We start from the raw sequence: 19,870 nt of genomic DNA, 5'->3' as shown, positions 1-19,870 counted from the left end.
TCATCCCTGGGATCAACCTAGTGACCCTCCTCTGAACTGCCTCCAACTCAACTACACTCTTCCTCAAATAAAGGGATCACCACTGTGCACAGTACTCCAGGTGTGGTCTCACTAATGCCTTATACAATTATTGCAACACTTCCCTACTTTTAGGGGTTTGAGCGAAACAGAAAGGCTGAATAGGCTGGGGCTGTTTTCCCTGGAACATCGGAGGCTGAGGGGTGACCTTATAGGAGTCTATAAAATTATCACAGGCTCGGATAGGATAAATAGACCAGGTCTTTTTCTCAGGGTAGGGGTGATCCAAAACTAGGGAGCAGAGGTTTAAGGTGAGAGGGGAAAGATTTAAAAAGGACATAAGGGGCAACTATTTCACGCAGAGGGTGGTGCATGTAAGGAGCAAGCTGCCAGAGGATGTGATGGAGGTTGGTACAATTACAACATTTAAAAGACATCTGGATGGGTGTATGAATAGGAAGGGGTTAGGGGGATATGGGCCAAGAGCTGGCATATGGGACTAGATTAGGTTAGGATATCTGGTCGGTATGGACAGGTTGGAGTGAAGGGTCTGTTTCTGTGCTGTACATTGCTATGACTCTACATTCCTTTATCTGTAAATGTCAGAATTCCATTCGTGTTCCTTTTTACCTGTTGCACCTGGAAAATAGTTTTCTGCAACTTATGCTCAAGGACGTCCAGACATCCCTCTGACATTTCTCTCTGTTTAGATAATAAGTTGTCTTTCTATTCCTCTGTCTAAAATGGATAACGTTACACTTAGCGACTTTAAACATCATCTCCCACATTGTGGTCCATCTGCCTAACCTATCCATATTCATTAATAAATTCACTATTTCTTCATTACAACTTACTTTCCCATTTCCTTTAGTGTAATCTGCAACCTTGGCTATAACACTTGCTATCCCTGCATCCAGGTCATTAATATAGATTGTAAATGTTGAGGATTTAACCCTGCACTACACCACTAGTTATATCTTGCCAACCAGAAAAAAAAATCCTCATTTATCCAGACTCTCTGCTTTCTACTGGTTAAAGTCAAAAATCACACATGATTTCCAACATAGTTGTGTTGGACTATTACCCAGTGCCGTGTGATTTTCGACTTTGTCCACCCAGTCCCACACTGGCTCCTTCACATTCTGTTGGTTAGCTAACCCTCTATCTAAGCTAATAGATTAGCCCAACCCCATGTGAACCCCACCTTGTGTATTAACCTTTTAGCGTTAAAGTTCAAGGCAAGCTCGGAATGAAGCAAAACAGGAATGATAACTTAGATGATTAGACCACTGTTGGAATATTGTGTGCAATTCGGGTCTTCTTCCTATCAGAAAGATGTTGTGAAACTTGAAAGGGTTCAGAAAAGATTTATAAGGATGTTGCCAGGGTTGGAGGGTTTGAGCTATAGGGAGAGGCTGAACAGGCTGGGGCTGTTTTCCCTGGAGTGTCGGAGGCTGAGGGGTGACCTTATAGAGCATTACAACATTATGAGGGGCATGGATAGGATAAATAGGCAAAGTATTTTCCCTGGGATCGGGGAGTCCAGAACTAGACGGCATAGATTTAGGGTGAGAGGGGAAAGACATAAAAGAGACCTAAGGGGCAACTTTTCACTCAGAGGGTGGTACGTGTATGGAATGAGCTGCCAGAGGATGTGGTGGAGGCTGGTACAATTACAGCATTTAGAAGGCATTTGGATGGGTATATGAATAGGAAGGGTTTGGAGGGATATGGGCCGGGTGCTGGCAGGTGGGACTAGATTGGGTTGGGATATCTGGTCGGCATGGACGGGTTGGACGGGTCTGTTTCCGTTCTATGACACTATGTTGGAAATCATGATGATACAAAGATTAGCTTTATCTAAGTGTTCGTAGTATTCATAACAAAGCAGATGAATTAACGGCATAAATCATCGTGAATGATTATGATGTGGTAGGTTTCACAGAGACATGGTTGCAGGGGATTCAGGACTGGCAGTTAAATATCCAAGGATTTACAACTTATCGAAAAGACAGGGAGGTGGGCAGAGGGGGCAGGACTGCCTTGTTAGTTAAGAATGAGATTAAATCTATGCCACTGAATGTCGTCGGGATGTAGAGTCTATGTGGGTGGAGTTGAGGAACCACAAAGGCAAAAAAACCATAATGGGGGTTATGTACAGACCTCCCAGCAATGGTCAGGACCAGGAAGGGACGCAAGATGTACCAGGAATTAGATAGGGCATGTCAGAAAAGCAAGGTCACAGTGATCTTGGGGAACTTCAATATGCAGGTGGACTGGGTGAATAATGTTGCCGGTGGATCCAAAGAAAGGGAATTCATGGAATGCTTACAGGATGACTTTTTGGAACAGCTTGTGATGGAGCCTGCAAGGGAGCAGGCTATTCTGGACTTAGTACTATGTAATGAGTCAGACTTTCTAAAAGATCTTAAAGTAAAGGAACACTTAGGAGGCAGTGATCAAAATATGGTAGAGTTCAGTCTGCAGTTTGAAAGAGAGAAGGCAAAATCGAATGTAATAGTGTACAGTTAAATAAAGATAATTACAGGGACATAAGAGAGGAGCTGACGAAAATCGACTGGAAGCAGAGCCTAGTGGGGAAGACAGTAGAGCAACAATGGCAGGAATTTCTGGGTGTAATTGAGGACACAGTACAGAGGTTCATCCCAAAGAAAAGAAAGATTATCCAGGGAGGGATTAGATAGTTATGGCTGACAAAAGAAGTCAGGAAATTTATCAAAGACAAAGAGAGAGCCTATAAAGTGGCCAAGAGCACTGGGAAATCAGAAGATTGAGAAGGCTACAAAAACAAACAGAGGATAACAAAGAGAGAAATACAGAAGGAGAGGATCAAATATGAAGGTAAGCTAGCCAGTAATATTAGAAATGATAATAAAAGATTCTTTCAATACATAAGAAACAAACGAGAGGCAAAAGTAGAAAGTGGGCCACTCCAAATTGATGCAGGAAGGCTAGTGCTGGGAGATAAGGAAATAGCAGGAGAACTTAATAAGTACTTTATGTCAGTCTTCACAGTGGAAGTCATGAGTAATATCCCAACAATTAAGGAGAGTCAGGGGGCAGAGTTGATTATGGTAGCTGTTACAAAAGAGAAATCTAGAAAAGCTAAAAGTCTAAAAATTGATAAATCTCCTGGCCTGGATGGGCGACACCATAGAGTTCTGAGGGAGGTGGCTGAGGAAATAGCGGAGGCATTGATTGTGATTTTTCAAAAGTCACTGGAGTCAGGGAAAGTCCCAGATGATTGGAAGATCGCTGTTGTAACCCCCTTGTTCAAGAAAGGACCAAGACAAAAGATGGAAAATTATAGGCCAATTAGCCTAACCTCGGTTGTTGGTAAAATTCTAGAATCCATCGTTAAGAATGAGATTTCTAAATTCTTGGAAGTGCAGGTCGGATTAGAACAAGTTAGCATAGATTTAGTAAGGGGAGGTCGTGCCTGACAAACCTGTTAGAATTCTTTGAAGAGGTAACAAGTAGGTTAGACCAGGGAAACCCAGTGGATGTGGCCTATCTAGACTTCCTAAAGGCCTTTGATAAGGTGCCTCACGGGAGGCTGCTGTGTAAGGTGAGAGCCCATGGTGTTCGAGGTGAGCTACTGGCCCGGATTAGGGATTGTCTGTCTGACAGAAGGCAGAGAGTTTGGATAAATAGTTCTCTTTCGGAATGGCAGCTTGTGACAAGTGGTTCCCGCAGGGTTCAGTGATGGGGCCACAGCTGTTCACTTTATATATTAATGATCTGGACGAAGGGACTGGGGGCAGTCTGGTGAATGATACACAGATGGACAGGCAGGTAATACTGAGGAGGTGGGGAGACTGCAGAAAGATTTAGACAGTTTAGGAGAGTGGTCCTCGAAATGGCTGATGGAATTCAATGTGAGCAAATGCAAGGTGTTGCACTTTGGAAAAAAGAATACAAACACGGACTATTTTCGAAACAGTGAGAAAATTCATAAAGCCAAAATACAAAGGGATCTGGGAGAGCTAGTCCAGGATTCTCTAAAGGTTAACTTGCAGGTTGAGTCCATGGTTAAGAAAGCAAATGTAATGTTGTTATTTATCTCAAGAGGGTTGGAATATAAAAGCAGCGATGTGCTACTGAGACTTTTTAAAGCTCTGGTTAGGCCCCCATTTGGAGTACTGTGTCCAATTTTGGGCCCCACACCTCAGGAAGGACATATTGGCACTGGAAAGTGTCGAGCGGAGAGTCACAGGGATGATCCCTGGAATGGTAGGTCTAACATACGAGGAATGGCTGAGGATCCTGGGATTGTATTCATTAGAATTTAGAAGGTTGAGGGGAGATCTAATAGAAACTTCCAAGATAATGCATGGCTTAGAAAGGGTGGATGCTGGGAAATTGTTTCCGTTAGGTGGGGAGACTTGGGTACAGCCTTAGAATTAGAGGGGGTCAATTTAGAACAGAAATGAGGAGACACTTCTTCAACCAGAGAGTGGTGGGCCTGTGGAATTCATTGCCACGAAGCGCAGTGGAGGCCGGGACGTTAAACATCTTCAAGGCAGAGATTGATAAATTCTTGATCTCGCAAGGAATTAAGGGCTACGGGGAGAGTGTGGGTAAATGGAGTTGAAACACCCATCAGTCGTGATTAAATGGCGGAGTGGACTCGATGGGCCGAATGGCCTTGCTTCCACTCCTATGTCTTATGGCCTTACAGTTTTTTGTGTAGCACTTTTCAAATGCCTTCTGGAAGTAAAGATACAACAGCTTCCCTTCTTTGAATTCTCTCGGGAGATGTGGGTGCCACTGGTTGTCAAGAAGAAGAGGAAAGCTTATGTGAGGATGAGGCGTGAAGGCTCAGTTAGGGGCCTTGAGAGTTTTAAGTTAGCCAGAAAAGATCTAAAGAGAGGACTAAGAAGAGTCAGGAGGGGACATGAGAAGTTGTTGGCGGATAGGATCAAGGAAAACCCTAAGGCCTTCTATAGGTACAACAGGAATAAAAGAATGACTCGAGTCAGATTAGGGCCAATCAAACATAGTAGTGGAAAGTTGTGTGTGGAATCTGAAGACATAGGAGAGGCGCTTAATGAATACTTTTTGTCAGTATTCACATTGGAAAAGGGCAATGTTAGAATACGGAGATACAGGCTACAAGATTAGATGGGATTGAGGTTGAGAAAGAGGAGGTTTTAGCAATTTTGGAAGATCTGAAAATAGATAAGACTCCTGGGCCGGATGGGATTTATCCTCGGATTCTCTGGGAAGCCAGGGAGGAGTAGTGCCAGGAGACTGGAGGATAGCAAATGTTGTTCCCTTGTTTAAGAAGGGGAGTCGGACAATCCTGGTAATGATAGACCAATGAGCCTTACTTTGGCTGTGGGTAAGGTGTTGGAAAAGGCTATAAGAGATAGGATTTATAATCAACCTGGAAAGGAATAATGTGATGAGGGATAGTCAACACGGTTTTGTGAAGTGTAGATCGTGCCTCACAAACCTTATTGAGTTCTTTGAGAAGGTGAGAAAACAGGTGGATGAGGGTAGAGCAGTTGATGTGGTGTATATGGACTTCAGTAAGGCATCTGATAAAGTTCAACACTGTAGACTATTGCACAAAATAGGGAGTTTGGGGATTGAGGGTGATTTAGCGGTTTGGATCAGAAATTGGCTGGCTGAAAGAAGACAGAGGGTGGTGGATGATAGGAAATGTTCAATTACCTATGGTGTGCCGCAAGGATCAACTTTGGGGCCACTGACGTTTTTTATTTTTATATATGATCAGGAGGTGGCCGTACAAGGATGGGTTAGTAAATTTGTGGATGATACTAAAGTAGGCAGAGTTGTGGCTAGTGCCGAAGGATGTTGTGGGTCACAGAGGGACATAGGTAAGATGCAGAGCTGGGCTGAGAGGTGGCAAATGGAGTTTAATGCAGAAATGTGTGAGGAAGAAATAACAGGAATGCAGAGTACTGGGCTAATGGTAAAATTCTTGACAGTGTAGATGAACAGAGAGATCTCCGTGTCCAGGTGCATAAATCCCTGAAAGTTGCCACCTTGGTTGATAGGGTTGTTAAGACGGCATATGGTTGGCGTTTATTGGTAGGGGATTGAGTTTTAGAGCCACAAGGTCATACTTCAGCTGTACAAGACATGGGTAAGGCCACACCTGGAGTATTGTGTGCAGTTCTGGTCACCGCATTATAGGAAGGATGTGGAAGCTTTGGAAAGGGTTCAGAGGAGATTTGCCAGGATTTTACTTGGTATGGAGGGAAGGTCTTACGAGGAGAAAATGAGGAACTGAGGCTGTTTTCATTGGAGAGAAGAAGGTTGAGAGGTGACTGAATCGATACGTATAAGATAATCAGAGGGTTAGATAGGGTGGACAGTGAGAGCCTTTTTCCTCGGATGGTGAAGGCTAACATGAGGGGACATAGCTTTAAATTGAGAGATGATAGATTTAGGACAGATATTAGGGGTAGTTTCTTCACTCACTCAGACAGTAGTCACGGCGTGGAATGGCCTACCTGCAACAGTAGTAGACATGCCGACATTAAGGATATTTAAATGGGCATTAGACATACATATTGATAATAATGGAACAGTGTAGGTTAGATGGGCATCAGATTAATTTCATAGGTCGAAGCAACATCGAGGGCCGAAGGGCCTGTACTGTGCTGTAGCATTCTATGTTCAATGGTTGGGCCAGTATTTATTGCCCGTCCCTAGTTGCCCCTTGAGAAGGTGGGGGTGAACTGCTTTCTTGACCCGCTGCAGTCCATGTGCCGTAGGTAGACCCACGACGCCCTTAGGGATGGAATTCCCAGGATTCTGACCCAGCGACACTGAAGGAATGGCGATATATTTCCAAGTCAGGATGGTGAGTGGTTTGGAGGTGAACTTGCAGCGGGTGGTGTTCCCATGTATCTGCTGCCCTTGTCCTTCTAGATAGAGGTGGCCGTGGGTTTAACCAAATATCAAATGTTAGCCCCTTGTTGCTCCCACTTGTCCAGTCTTGCCCACAATATGCCCCTCTCCACCTTGCCCAGAGAAGTCACATTTCTGTAAATGGCCTTGGTCAGTTCCCGTTCCGCGTCACTGTCATCTTCACCCGGTTCCAGGATTGTGCTAGCAATGACCACTCAGTTGAAGATATCTGTGTAGGTGAGTAATTGTTCAATTTAACTGTGTCACAACCCCTCCTCCTCCCCACCCCCAAGTCTGTTTCACCCCCTCTGCCTCCCACCTGCCTACCCATTCACATCTTTGATCTGGGGTGTGGGGAGCGAAATTTGCATCTTGGCTTTCAGCTACAGGAAACAAAGGTATTTGGAGGAGAGGAATTGTTGAATGACTCATCACATCTCCCAACAAATGGAATTGGAAGTACACTCGATACAAATTTCATGCAAAGTAAGGATTAACCTTTAATGAATAATCACGCTTTGTACCTGTCTCTCTCTCTCAACACTTCGTCTTTTCTCTTTTCTGTCTCTGTCACGGGGTTGATAGTCTGAATGGCCCCTTCCTGGACAATATCATGCTTGGAGTCTCGATGTTTCAGATTTCCAGCCCCCTATGTGAACGGCTGCTTCCTGATCTGATTCGAATTTGAAGGCTCTTGCCTTCTTTGCCCCTAGAACAAGAAACCGATCGATTGTGTTCTAATGTGCTAAACAATAAAACCAAATCTTCTAAACCACAGGCATTACAATCGTTATCAGTGATTTCTCCCAATGATCTAACCCCTTTTGATCCAGCATCATGCTGGTGGATCTGTTCCCTTCCTGAAGAAGGGCTTATGCCCGAAACGTCGATTCTCCTGTTCCCTGGATGCTGCCTGACCTGCTGCGCTTTTCCAGCAACACATTTCCAGATCTGTTCCCCTGCCAAGGTCAGTATTGCAGTGTGAGCAGTGCCCAGCTCACTGCACTGTGTGAGGTGTAGCTCAGGACACGAAGGTTGCTGCTACCATCCTGGTCCAATGTAGGAAACTACAAGTACTACTGAGTCCAGAGAGCTTCCTTCTCAATTGCAGCCTGTGTTGTTTCTGCATTTGAAAATGCTCATCATGGACAATTTCCTCTGGGTGCTCCGGTTTCCTCCCTCCAAAGATGTGTAGGTTAGGTGGATTGGCCATGCTAAGTTGTGTCCAGGGATGTGTAGAATAGGTAGCCATCGGAAATGCAGGGTTACAGGGATGGGTGGGATGCTCTTTGGGAGGTTGGGATGGGCTGAATGGCCTGTCTCCATACTGTAGAGATTCTATGATTGTAGCATGCTAAGATGTTTTTGGACATCAACATGTCCTTAATGTTTTGAATATTATTCTCTTGATGAGGTTTCCAACACCAGCCTGTGCCTTCTTGAGGAGTATTCGAGTATTTCTGAGAAGACACTCATTTTGTCAAAGGTTTTAATTTATGATTTCGAGATGCCGATAGTTGGACTGGGGTGTACAAAGTTAAAAATCACACAACACCAGGTTATAGTCCAACAGGTTTAATTGGAAGTACTAGCTTTCGGAGCGACGCTCCTTCATCAGGTGATTTTAATTTAGTTTTAATTTAGTACTCATCAGGACAATTCACAAGAATATAAATGTAAAACAACCCACCAGTCAAAGTCCATTCACCAGGATTACCTTCTCATTCAGCATAAATGTAATTTTTGCTTCATACTGGTATCCTCATGAATTATCCATTTGAGTGGTATATTGGCCTTCATAGTGAGAGGATTACAGTACAGGAACAAAGATGACCTGCAGCAATTCTGCAGGGTGTTGGTGAGGCCACACCTGGAGCATTGTCTGCAGTTTTGGACCCCACACCTGAGGAAGAAATTTCTTGCTATACAGGGAGTGCAGACTGATTCCTGGGATAGCGGGGCTGAGTATGAGGAGAGATTGAATTAGTTAGAATCGTACAGTCGTAGAGGTCTACAGCATGGAAACAGGTCCTTCGGCCCAACTCACCCATGCCACCCAGCTTTCACAATTAAACTAGTCCCATTTGCCTGCGTCTGGTCCCTATCCCTCTATATCCCATGTGCCTGTCTAAATATTCTTTAAATGTCAAAATTGTACTCACGTCCACCACTACCTCTGGCAGCCTGTTGCACTCACCACCCTCTGTGTGAAACAATTGTCCTTTCTCCCCTCTCACTTTAAACCTGTGCCCTGTGGTTTTAGACTCCACCCGCCATGGAGGAAAGCCGCTGGCTAATAACCTTATCTTTGCCTCTTATGATTTTCTAGACCTCTGTAAGATTACACCTCAGTGTCTTATGATCTCCTTACAACTCAATAGGATTATACTCACTGGAGTATAGAAAAATTAATTGGGGGGCGGGGGGAAGAGTCTCAGAGAGACCTATTAAATTCCAACAGCACTAGACAGGGTAGATGCAGGAATGATGTTTCTATTGATAAGAGGATTCAGAACCAGGAGTCACAGTCTCAGGATATTGGGCAAACCATTTCGGACTGAGATAAGGAGAAATTTCTTCACTCAGAGAATGGTGAAATCAGTGAAGATCAAACATTGCGAGATGTTAAGAAGGAGTTGGATGTAGCACTTTGGGGCTAAAGGGGTCAAAGGATATAGAGGAAAACAGGAACAGTTAATTGAACTGGATGTTCAGCCATGGTCACAATGAATCTATCAAAAAAAAACTGGGCAAAAGTTTGGTAGATGGAATATAATATTGAAAAATATGAGGTGATGCACTTTGGCAGGAAGAACAGAGAAGCTGAATATTATTTAAATGGGGAAAGACAGAAAGCTACAGAACAGAGGGATTTGGGGTTCTTGCGCATGAATCACAAAAAGCCAGCATCTGAATTCAGTGGTTAATAGAAAAGTCAAATAGAATGCTGGTCTTTGTTTCAAAGGGAATGGACTATCAAAATAGAGGTCTTGCTAAAACAAAACAGGGCACTAGCCAGATCACAACTAACACAGAGAATGCTGGAGAAACTCAGCAGATCTGGTCAAGTTTTGAAGCAGAGTCAAAATGTTAGCTCAGGTTCTCTCTCCTGAGATGCTGCCAAAATCTGCTGAATATTCGTTTCAGATTTCCACCATGTGCAGTATTTTGCCTTTTACTAGCCAGACCACACAACTGGAATACAGTGAATATAATGTTTTATATTACCTATTTAAGGAAAGGTAGATTGACATTGGAGGCAGTCTCCAAGAATGATATCATCCAGGAGGAGGCCATTCAGACCATCAACCCGGTGATGGAGACAAAAAAGAGAAAAGAGGAAGTGTAGAAAGAGAGATACAGAGTGATTATTCATCAAGGTTAATCATGGTTACAGGTATGGAGGGACTGTCTTATGAGGAGAGGTTAAAAATCACACAACACCAGGTTATTGTCCAACAGGTTTAATTGGAAGCACACTAGCTTTCAGAGCGCCGCTCCTTCATCAGGTGGTTGTTGCATCAGGAGAGGTTGAGTAGGTTGGGCCACCTCACTGGAATTTAAAAGAATGACAGGTGATCTTATTGAAATATACAAGATTCTTAAAGGGTTTGCCAGTGGGAGATGTGGAGAGATTGTTTCCCTGTGTGGGAGAATCTAGGACCAGATGGCATCATTAGAGTAAGGGGGTCTCCCATTGAAGACAGAGAGGAGGGGGACTTTTTTCCCTCAGAGGGGAGTGAATCAGTGGAATTCCTTACCACAAAGGGCTGTCGGGGCTGGGTCATTCGGTCTGTTCAAGGCTGAGACAGACAGATGTTTAATCAGTAATGGATTCATAAATTTTGGAGAAAGGTCAGGAAAGTGGAGTTGAGGATTATCAGATTGTCTAAGTCAAGATGGCAGCAGAGTAACAGTGGTGTGCTCAAGCTCCTGAGCTCATTGACGTCCGTTTGCTTTTCTTAGTTTTTTTCCATTTATCTTCCAAGTCGTTTTCTTTGTTAAGGCATCTGTGATGGGTCCTGCCCGGGAGTATTCTGCATACCCAGTGATCGGAGGTTGTGAGGGGGTCCTGCTTGGGAATGTTCCGGAAGCAGAGGGAGGGGATTGGATACAGCAGCAGCTTCAATGGGTCCAGAGTTTGGACTTTGTCTTTCGGAGATGAGACCAACACGGGAAGAGTGAGCGGTGAGGGAGGTCCCCCAGTATCTGGCGATGTTTAGATGGTAGGCAGCTGAGGTGTCTTAGAGAGCGAGCTAAGTGAAAGAGATTGGAGCCCAGAAAGACTGTTGAATGTTTAACTTTCTCTCCTTTTCTCGTTAATATCAAGGAGGACTTCAATGTTAACTACTGCTTCAATTCTTTCTTTTTCTGCTAATACTATGATGGTCTGTAATGCTTAACTTTTAACTTTGTTTTTCTCTGTTTACTACTTCGTACCTGAGGATTTGGGACCTAGGTACGTTTGTACCTAAGATGGCGCCATTATACACTTTTCACTGTAATCCTGTACTTGAGTACACATGACAGTAAGAAATCTAAATCTATGAATCACACTGAATGGTATAACATACCAGAAGGGCTGAATGGCCTATATCAGCTCCTATATTTTAAGGTCCATGGCTCTGATTTTCCTGTGCAGAACCTACTCCAGTGTTTCAGTTAATACACTGTACTGGTGACACCCATCAATACACTCCTATCAATTGTGTATGCCAGCTGGCTGAAAGGGTTAATTGGGAAGCTTTGGAGTAGCTCCTCCCAGTGACATGTTGTCAGTCAATCCTACTTTCTGGAGGTAACAGAAACCCAGTTACTCTCTCTTAGGAAACATTGTCTCTTAACCAGTACTGACATATTTTACCAGCCATAATCTAATGTAAATCTGACTATTATGTAATAATCTACATCTTGTTATTCAAGCCTCTTCTGCTAAAGGTATATTAGTGACTAATCCATCGCCACTTTACACTAATGAGTCCCGTGGGCTAGTCTTACAAGAAGGGTTGGTACCATGTGAATTTACCCACAGAAGATCCTGTCAAAACCAAGTCCCTCCTCCTACAATAGCCTCTCCAACAACTCAATCCAGAAGGCCACTGACTGCTTTAAATAAATCAACCAGGTTAGGGAGACATTAAAAAAAAGCTCCTCTCTGAATGCTCACTGTCGGATAAGAGATAAATTTTCCATCACTGATGCTCAGCTGATAGGTCTTTCCTGCTAGCTCCCTTTCCATCTTAAATTGTTGAGTGGCCTTTTCTGACATAATTTCTGAATAGAGGGCTCTGGAAGATTATGACGAAGGCATCTCAAATTTCCAACATCAGTTGCCCTAAAATAGCCTTTACTCACTTGGAGTACATGACACCAGGTTCTGCAGATTTTCCAAATTCAGACTGATTATTTTTCTGTCACCATTTTAATAATTAGATTCAACGCAGTAAGATGCTCTCCTGTTTCAGTCTGACTGTCCCTGTCCTTGCTCATTTTACCTTGTCAGTTCTACGTAGTCTCATTTCCAACCCTGTCTCTCTTTTCTCTTTGTCTCTGTCTGTAAGTCCATCTCTGTTTTATAATCTATTTTTCTCCAAGTCTATACGCTATTCTAACTATTTTTCTGTCAGTCTCTGTTTGCTCATCTCGTATTCAGTGTTTCATTTTTATTCCTTCTATTCCCTAAAGTTGGGGTGGCACGGTGGCTCAGTGGTTAGCACTGCTGCCTCACAGTACAGGGACCCAGGTTTGATTCCAGCCTTAGGTAACTCTCTGTGTAGAGTTTGCACATTCTCCTGTGTCTGTGTGGGTTTCCTCTGGGTGCCCTGGTTTCCTCCCACAGTCCAAAGATGTGCAGGTCAGGTGAATTGGCCATGCTAAATTACCCCTAGTGTTAGGTGCATTAGTCAGAGTGGGGTAGGTTACTCTTCAGAGGGTCGGTGTGGACTTGTTGGGCTGAAGGGCCTGTTTTCACACTGTAGGGAATTTAATTTAATCTTTCATCTATTCCTTGCTCCCTCTATGGCTCTCTCTCTGACTCTCATTTTCTGTCTGTATGTCCTGTCTCTCTCTCTCTCTCTCTTGAACCTTTGATATAACCCTGTAGCACTTAGGAATTCCCTCCTGGGAGCTGGCCGAGAAATGTTCCCTTAGAGCTGGATGTCCACAAAGGGGGTATTGGGGGCTACGAGACCTTGATGATAGAACAGGATGGGGAATAACGAGATCACATCTGCCATCATTGAGATCTGATCAGCAGTCTTCTGGAAGAAAGCTTCCAAACTAAGGCAGGAGGCTCCTGCTGAAGCAATCTGAGGACCTTCAGGGAGGTTTGACATGGAGGTCCCCTAAAGTCACACCATTCAATAAAACATACGGAGGGAAGCAGAACTGTAGACCCCTGAAGGGGACAGGATGGGGATGAGGTAAAAACCTGTCAGGACAGTTTTGATTGGACTGTGGGAGGCATGGGGCCATGGGGAGACAGTGTCCATTGGCCTCGTGGGCTTAGAATGTGGTGAGGGGGTGGCAGATATGGGTCGGATGGGTGGGGGTTTGGGGAAACACTGCCCCTTAAGTAAAATACAGCTGACCTCATCAGATTGCACTGAATCCAGCCTCTCCCCTTTTCATTCCCTGCCCCTCTATGGATTATTGCTGGAAAAGTACACATTTTCTTGAAATTATTCATCTCGTACTCATTAGGACAATATGCAAGAATTGGAAATGTGTTGCTGGAAAAGCGCAGCAGGTCAGGCAGCATCCAGGGAACAGGAGAATCGACGTTTCGGGCATAAGCCCTTCTTCAGGACGTTTCGGGCATAAGCCCCATTCCTGAAGAAGGGCTTATGCCCGAAAAGTCGATTCTCCTGTTCCCTGGATGCTGCCTGACCTGCTGCGCTTTTCCAGCAACACATTCCCAGCTCTGATCTCCAGCATCTGCAGACCTCACTTTCTCCCCAATATGCAAGAATACCAATGGAAAGGGAAAATCAACAATCAGTGTCCACTTACCAACCAATCAGGTCTCTCCACTCATTTAGCAAATGGGTCAATTTACTTTGTAATGAAATTCCTTTTTTAATTGTCCAGATAATTGCGAGCTTTGTCAGAATATGATTTTTTAAGCAATAAAATATTAAGCCACCATAGCCCTGCTCTTGCATGAAACAGAGGGAGGGGGACAATTGGTCATGGTTTTAAATTGAGGGCCACCACACCTTGGGTAAGGGAAAAGGAGGTTCCTTCACGCTAACCACAGTCAGGAAAAGAATTGAACCCATGCTGTTGACATCACTTTGCATCATAGCGATCCAAGCCCTGAAGGTAAAGTGACCCTACTCCCAGAGGACCACCCTGTCATAGAAAGGCAACTGGTGGTAAGCTTAACTAGAGGGTCACCGCTCTCAACCGAGGGATGAGGCTGAGAAGGTGGGGTCTTCATGGTAACCTCAGCTGGCATAGGAACGGAACCCAGACCGTTGCTGTTACTCTGGATCACAAACCATGTTAACCAACTGAGCTAAAACACCCAATCATCAGCTATATTCACCACACTGTCGACAGGTGCATTGACTTGTTCAGCTTCATGTATAGATTCTATTTTGGAAGCTATTCCCTATCTTGGAAATTGGTCTCTCCACGATGTCAATAAACAATTTAAACCTTTGGTAATGTACAGCACAAATCAACACGTCACCTCCAAACCTTTCCTCTTCAAAGAAAACTCTTAATATGGTAAATAATGCAACATGCTGTTCAAATCTTAAATCATTTGTTATCACCTTGTTTCGCCTCTTGTTACCTTGGTCTCTGTGGGATTGACATACTCAGCCCTACCCAGAAACAGTTAGATCCCCAGTGGTGGGAAACTGCTGCTGTAGCAGCTTCCTTCTCCCCAGCTTCTCCACGCTTCAGGGGGCTGGGAGGATAAGCTGATGATTCCAAACATTAATTTTCAAAAATGAAATGTGGTAACCTCAGAAAGGATTTGATGGCCTTGGAGGGAGTACCAGGTAGGTTTACAAGAATGATACCTGGTCTGTAATGTTTAAGTTTTGAGGAGAGAGATTATACAAATTAGGCCTGTTTTCTCTAGGATTTAGAAGGTTAAAGGGTGATCTGATCAAAGACTTCAAGATATTAACAGAAAAAGATAGGATAGATAAAGATAACTATTTCCATTGCATGGGGTTGTAGATCTAGGGGTGTTGTCTGACCATTCAGGAGAGATGTTAGGAAGCACTTCCACACACTAAGGTTGGGAGAGGTTTGAAACTCTCTTCCACAAACAGCAGGGGATGCTGCATCAGTTGTTAATTTTAAATCTGATACAGATTTTATTTTGTTAAGCAAAGGGATATGGGCCAAAGGCAGGTGTATTGAGTTAGGCCACAGATCAGCATGATCTCATTAAATGTTGGAATTAACTTGAAGGGCTGAATTGCCTACTCATGAAACTCAGCGGATATTGGAGAAAGCAGCCAGTACAAGGCCGTCTGACTTTTTATTGCATTTGAATAGAACCTTTCATGTCCTTAGGACATTTCAAAATGTATCAGAACCCTCAGTTAATATATGTACAGCAAGATCCCACAGTGGTCAGGGAAATGACTGGATAATCTGTTGTGATTGAGCCTGAGGGATAAATATTAACCAGAGAAACATAGATAGATTCTTTACATTAATGCCAAGGGATGTTTGATCTCCATCTGGGAGAACAAATGGAGCTGCGGTTTCATGTTTCACATGAAAGATGTGCCTCTTTCAGCAAAGTAGCACCTCTTCAGCTTTGGACTGGGAGGATCACTTGGGTTCTGATCGTTCAAAGTTCTTTATGATTTCTGTAATCTTCCATGACAAATTGAGCTGTGTAAGCTTCTGTAAAACAGAAAATAGCAGTGGGACTTTACTCATATTTGACCTTAGCTCACATTAATTAATAAACGTGAGTTGGAAACTGAGATGTTCATTAATATCAGCAAAGAACCATGTGTGGATCAGAATTAAATTACAAGATCAGATTGCGTAAACTTGTCCTCAAGTGCTATATATTACTGCTTCATAAACATTCCACTATCTTACTGCCCACAGCCAGACAGCTACACGTACTCCTGACTCCCTTTATACCCAGTGCCGTACCCGTTTTGCTTGAAGGATGCATTTAGGCAGGGTTTAATTCTGTATCTAACCCCATGTTGTCCTTGTCCTTGGGAGTGATTGATGGGGGACAGTATAGAGTAAGCTTTACTCTGTATCTAACCCCGTGCTGTCCCTGTCCTGGGAGTGATTGATGGGGGACAGTATAGAGTAAGCTTTACTCTGTATCTAACCCCGTACTGTCCATGTCCTGGGAGTGATTGATGGGAACAGTGTAGAGGGAGCTTTACTCTGTATCTAACCCTGTATTGTCCCTGTCCTGGGAGTGTTTGATGGGGGACAGTGTAGACGGGACTTTACTCTGTATCTAACCCTGTGCTGTCCCAGTTCTGGGAGTGTTTGATGGGGGACACTGTAGAGTGAGCTTCACTCTGTATCTAGCCCCGTGCTGTCCCTGTCCTGGGAGTGATTGTTGGGGACAATGTAGAGAGAGCTTTACTTCTGTATCTAACCCTGTGCTGTCCCTGTCCTGGGAGTGTTTTATGGGAGCTGGAAATGTGTTGCTGGAAAAGCGCAGCAGGTCAGGCAGCATCCAGGGAACAGGAGAATCGACGTTTCGGGCATAAGCCCTTCTTCAGGAATGGGGAAAGTTTGTCCAGCAGGCTAAGATAAAAGGTAGGGAGGAGGGACTTGGGGGAGGGGCGTCGGAAATGTGATAGGTGGAAAGAGGTCAAGGTGAGGGTGATAGGTCAGACTGGGGTGGGGGCGGAGAGGTCGGGAAGAAGATCTCAGGTTAGGAAGGCAGTGCTGAATTTAATGGATTTGACTGAGACAGGGTGGGGGGAGGGGAAATGAGGAAACTGGTGAAATCCGAGTTCATCCCTTGTGGTTGGAGGGTTCCTAGCCGGAAGATGAGGCGTTCTTCCTCCAACCGTCGTTTTGTTGTGGTCTGACGATGGAGGAGTCCAAAGACCTGCATATCCTTGGTGAAGTGGGAGGGGGAATTGAAATGTTGAGCTACAGGGTGGTTGGGTTGGTTGGTCCGGGTGTCCCAGAGGTGTTCTCTGAAACGCTCCGCAAGTAGCCGGCCTGTCTCCCCAATATAGAGGAGGCCACATCGGGTGCAGAGGATGCAATAGATGATATGTGTGGAGGTGCAGGTGAATCTGTGGCGGATATGGAAGTTTCCTTTGGGGCCTTGGAGGGAGGTGAGGGGGGAGGTGTGGGCGCAAGTCTTGCACCTCCTGCGGTTGCAGGGGAAGGTGCCGGGAGTGGAGGTTGGGTTGGTGGGGGGTGTGGATCTGACGAGGGAGTCACGGAGGGAGTGGTCTTTACGGAATGCTGATAGGGGAGGGGAGGGAAATATATCCTTGGTGGTGGGGTCCGTTTGGAGGTAGCGGAAATGACGGCGGATGATGCGCTGTACATGGAGATTGGTGGGGTGGTAGGTGAGGACCAGTGGGGTTCTGTCCTGGTGGCGGTTGGAGGGGCGGGGTTCAAGGGCGGAGGAGCGGGAAGTGGAAGAGATGCGGTGGAGGGCATCGTCGACCACGTCGGGGGGGAAATTGCGGTCCTTGAAGAAGGAGGCCATCTGGGTTGTGTGTTTTTGGAACTGGTGCTCCTGGGAGCAGATGCGGCGGAGTCGAAGGAATTGGGAGAATGGGATGGCGTTTTTACAGGGGGCAGGATGGGAGGACGTGTAGTCCAGGTAGCTGTGGGAGTCGGTCGGTTTGTAGTAGATGTCCGTGTTGATTCGGTCGCCTGAGATAGAAATAGAAAGGTCGAGGAAGGGGAGGGAGGAATCTGAGACTGTCCAGGTGAATTTGAGGTCGGGGTGGAAGGTGTTGGTGAAGTGGATGAACTGTTCAACTTCCTCGTGGGAGCACGAGGCGGCGCCGATACAGTCATCGATGTAGCGGAGGAAAAGGTGGGGGGTGGGGCCAGTGTAGTTGCGGAAGATGGATTGTTCCACATATCCTACGAAGAGGCAGGCATAGCTGGGGCCCATGCGGGTGCCCATGGCTACTCCTTTCGTTTGGAGGAACCGTGTTTTATGGGAACAGTGTAGAGGGAACTTTACTCTGTATCTAACCCTGTGCTGTTCCTCTCCTGGGAGTGTTTGATGGGGACAGTGTAGAGTGAGCTTTACACTTTATCTAACCCCGTGCTGTCCCTGACTAGGAATGTTAGATGGGGGTCAGTGTCGAATGAGCTTTACTCTGTATCTAACCCTGTGCTGTCCCTGTCCTGGGAATGATTGATGGGGACAGTGTAGAGGGAGCTTTACTCTGTATCTAACCCTGTGCTGTCCCTGTCCTGGGAGTGTTTGATGGGGGACAGTGTAGAGGGAGCTTTACTCTGTATCTAACCCTGTGCTGTCCCAGTTCTGGGAGTGTTTGATAGGGGACAGTGTAGAGGGGACTTTACTCTGTATCTAACCCTGTGCTGTCCCAGTTCTGGGAGTGTTTGATGGGAAACACTGTAGAGTAAGCTTTACTCTGTATCTAGCCCCGTGCTGTCCCAGTCCTGGGAGTGATTGATGGGGACAATGTAGAGTGAGCTTTACTCTGTATCTAGCCCTGTGCTGTCCATGTCCTGGGAATGATTGATGGGGACAGTGTAGAGGGAGCTTTACTTCTGTATCTAACCCTGTGCTGTCCCTGTCCTGGGAGCGTTTTATGGGAACAGTGTAGAGGAACTTTACTCTGTATCTAACCCCGTGCTGTTCCTCTCCTGGGAGTGTTTGATGGGAGGACAGTGTAGAGGAAGCTTTATACTTTATCTAACCCCGTGCTATACCTGACTAGGAGTGTTAGATGGGGGTCAGTGTAGAGTGAGCTTTACTCTGTATCTAACCCCGTGCTGTCCCTGTCCTGGGAGTGTTTGATGAGGGACAGTGTAGAAGGAGCTTTACTCTGTATCTAACCCTGTTCTGTTCCTCTCCTGGGAGTGTTTGACGGGGACAGTGTAGAGAGAGCTTGGCAAATGGATATTGAAGAAAGAAGCCAGTGCAAGGCCCTCTCACTTTGTATTGCATTTCAAGAGCACCTTTCGTGTCCTCAGGACATCTCAAAGTGCATCAGAATTCTCAGTTAATATACGTACAGCAAGATCCCACAAATATTAGCCAGAGAAACAAAGATAGATTCTTTAAGTTAATGCGAAGAGTTTTTGACATCAACCTGGGAGATGAAGGAGCGGCGCTCCGAAAGCTAGTGCTTCCAATTATATTGGACTATAACCGGGTGTGTGATTTTTAATATTGTCCACCCCAGTCCAACACTGGCTCCTCCAAACCATGAATAACATGATAGTTGTGGATGTTAACATTTCTGTTTTGTTACAGACCTACATTGGTGCATATGACAAAGTATCACAAATACTGACAAGAAAATTGACGCACTTTATTGATATTAGCTGAGGGATAATTACCTACCCAGGACACTATTCCAATCCAAATAATGAGTGTGGGAACTTAAACACACAGGGAAAGAGAGTGGGACTTCAGCTTGAGGCTTCATCTAAAATGTGACAGATCGAAAAATGTACTGACCCTCCGACAGTGCAGCACTCCCTCAGCACTGACCCTCCGACAGTGCGGCACTCCCTCAGCACTGACCCTCCGACAGTGCAGCACTCCCTCAGCACTGACCCTCCGACAGTGCGGCACTCCCTCAGCACTGACCCTCTGACAGTGCCCACTCCCTCAGAACTGATTCTCCGACAATGCGGCACTCCCTCAGCATTGACCCTCCGACAGTGCGGCACTCCATCAGCACTGACCCTCTAACAGTGCAGCGTTCTCTCAGCACTGACCCTCTGACAGTGCAGCACTCCCTCAGCACTGACC

The 19,870-nt window shown here is 45.3% G+C and overlaps 1 protein-coding gene across 1 annotated transcript in view; it reads right to left on the bottom strand.

The window, feature by feature from the left end:
* lsm3 (LSM3 homolog, U6 small nuclear RNA and mRNA degradation associated) overlaps positions 1-19,870 on the bottom strand; it is a 214,417-nt gene that overhangs the window by 4,586 nt on the left and 189,961 nt on the right. Inside the window, exon 5 of the transcript XR_015759357.1 lies at positions 7,449-7,633. The gene's annotated coding sequence lies outside the window, so the exon portion shown is untranslated. The remainder of the gene's footprint in view (positions 1-7,448; positions 7,634-19,870) is intronic.

The sequence above is a fragment of the Chiloscyllium plagiosum genome, unplaced genomic scaffold (assembly GCF_037043375.1).
Source record: "Chiloscyllium plagiosum isolate Xiang-an unplaced genomic scaffold, Cpla_swu_hap1 HiC_scaffold_14, whole genome shotgun sequence".
Classification (NCBI taxonomy): domain Eukaryota; kingdom Metazoa; phylum Chordata; class Chondrichthyes; order Orectolobiformes; family Hemiscylliidae; genus Chiloscyllium; species Chiloscyllium plagiosum.
Note: the sequence above shows the minus strand (reverse complement) of the source record. Positions and strands in the feature narration are given on the sequence as shown.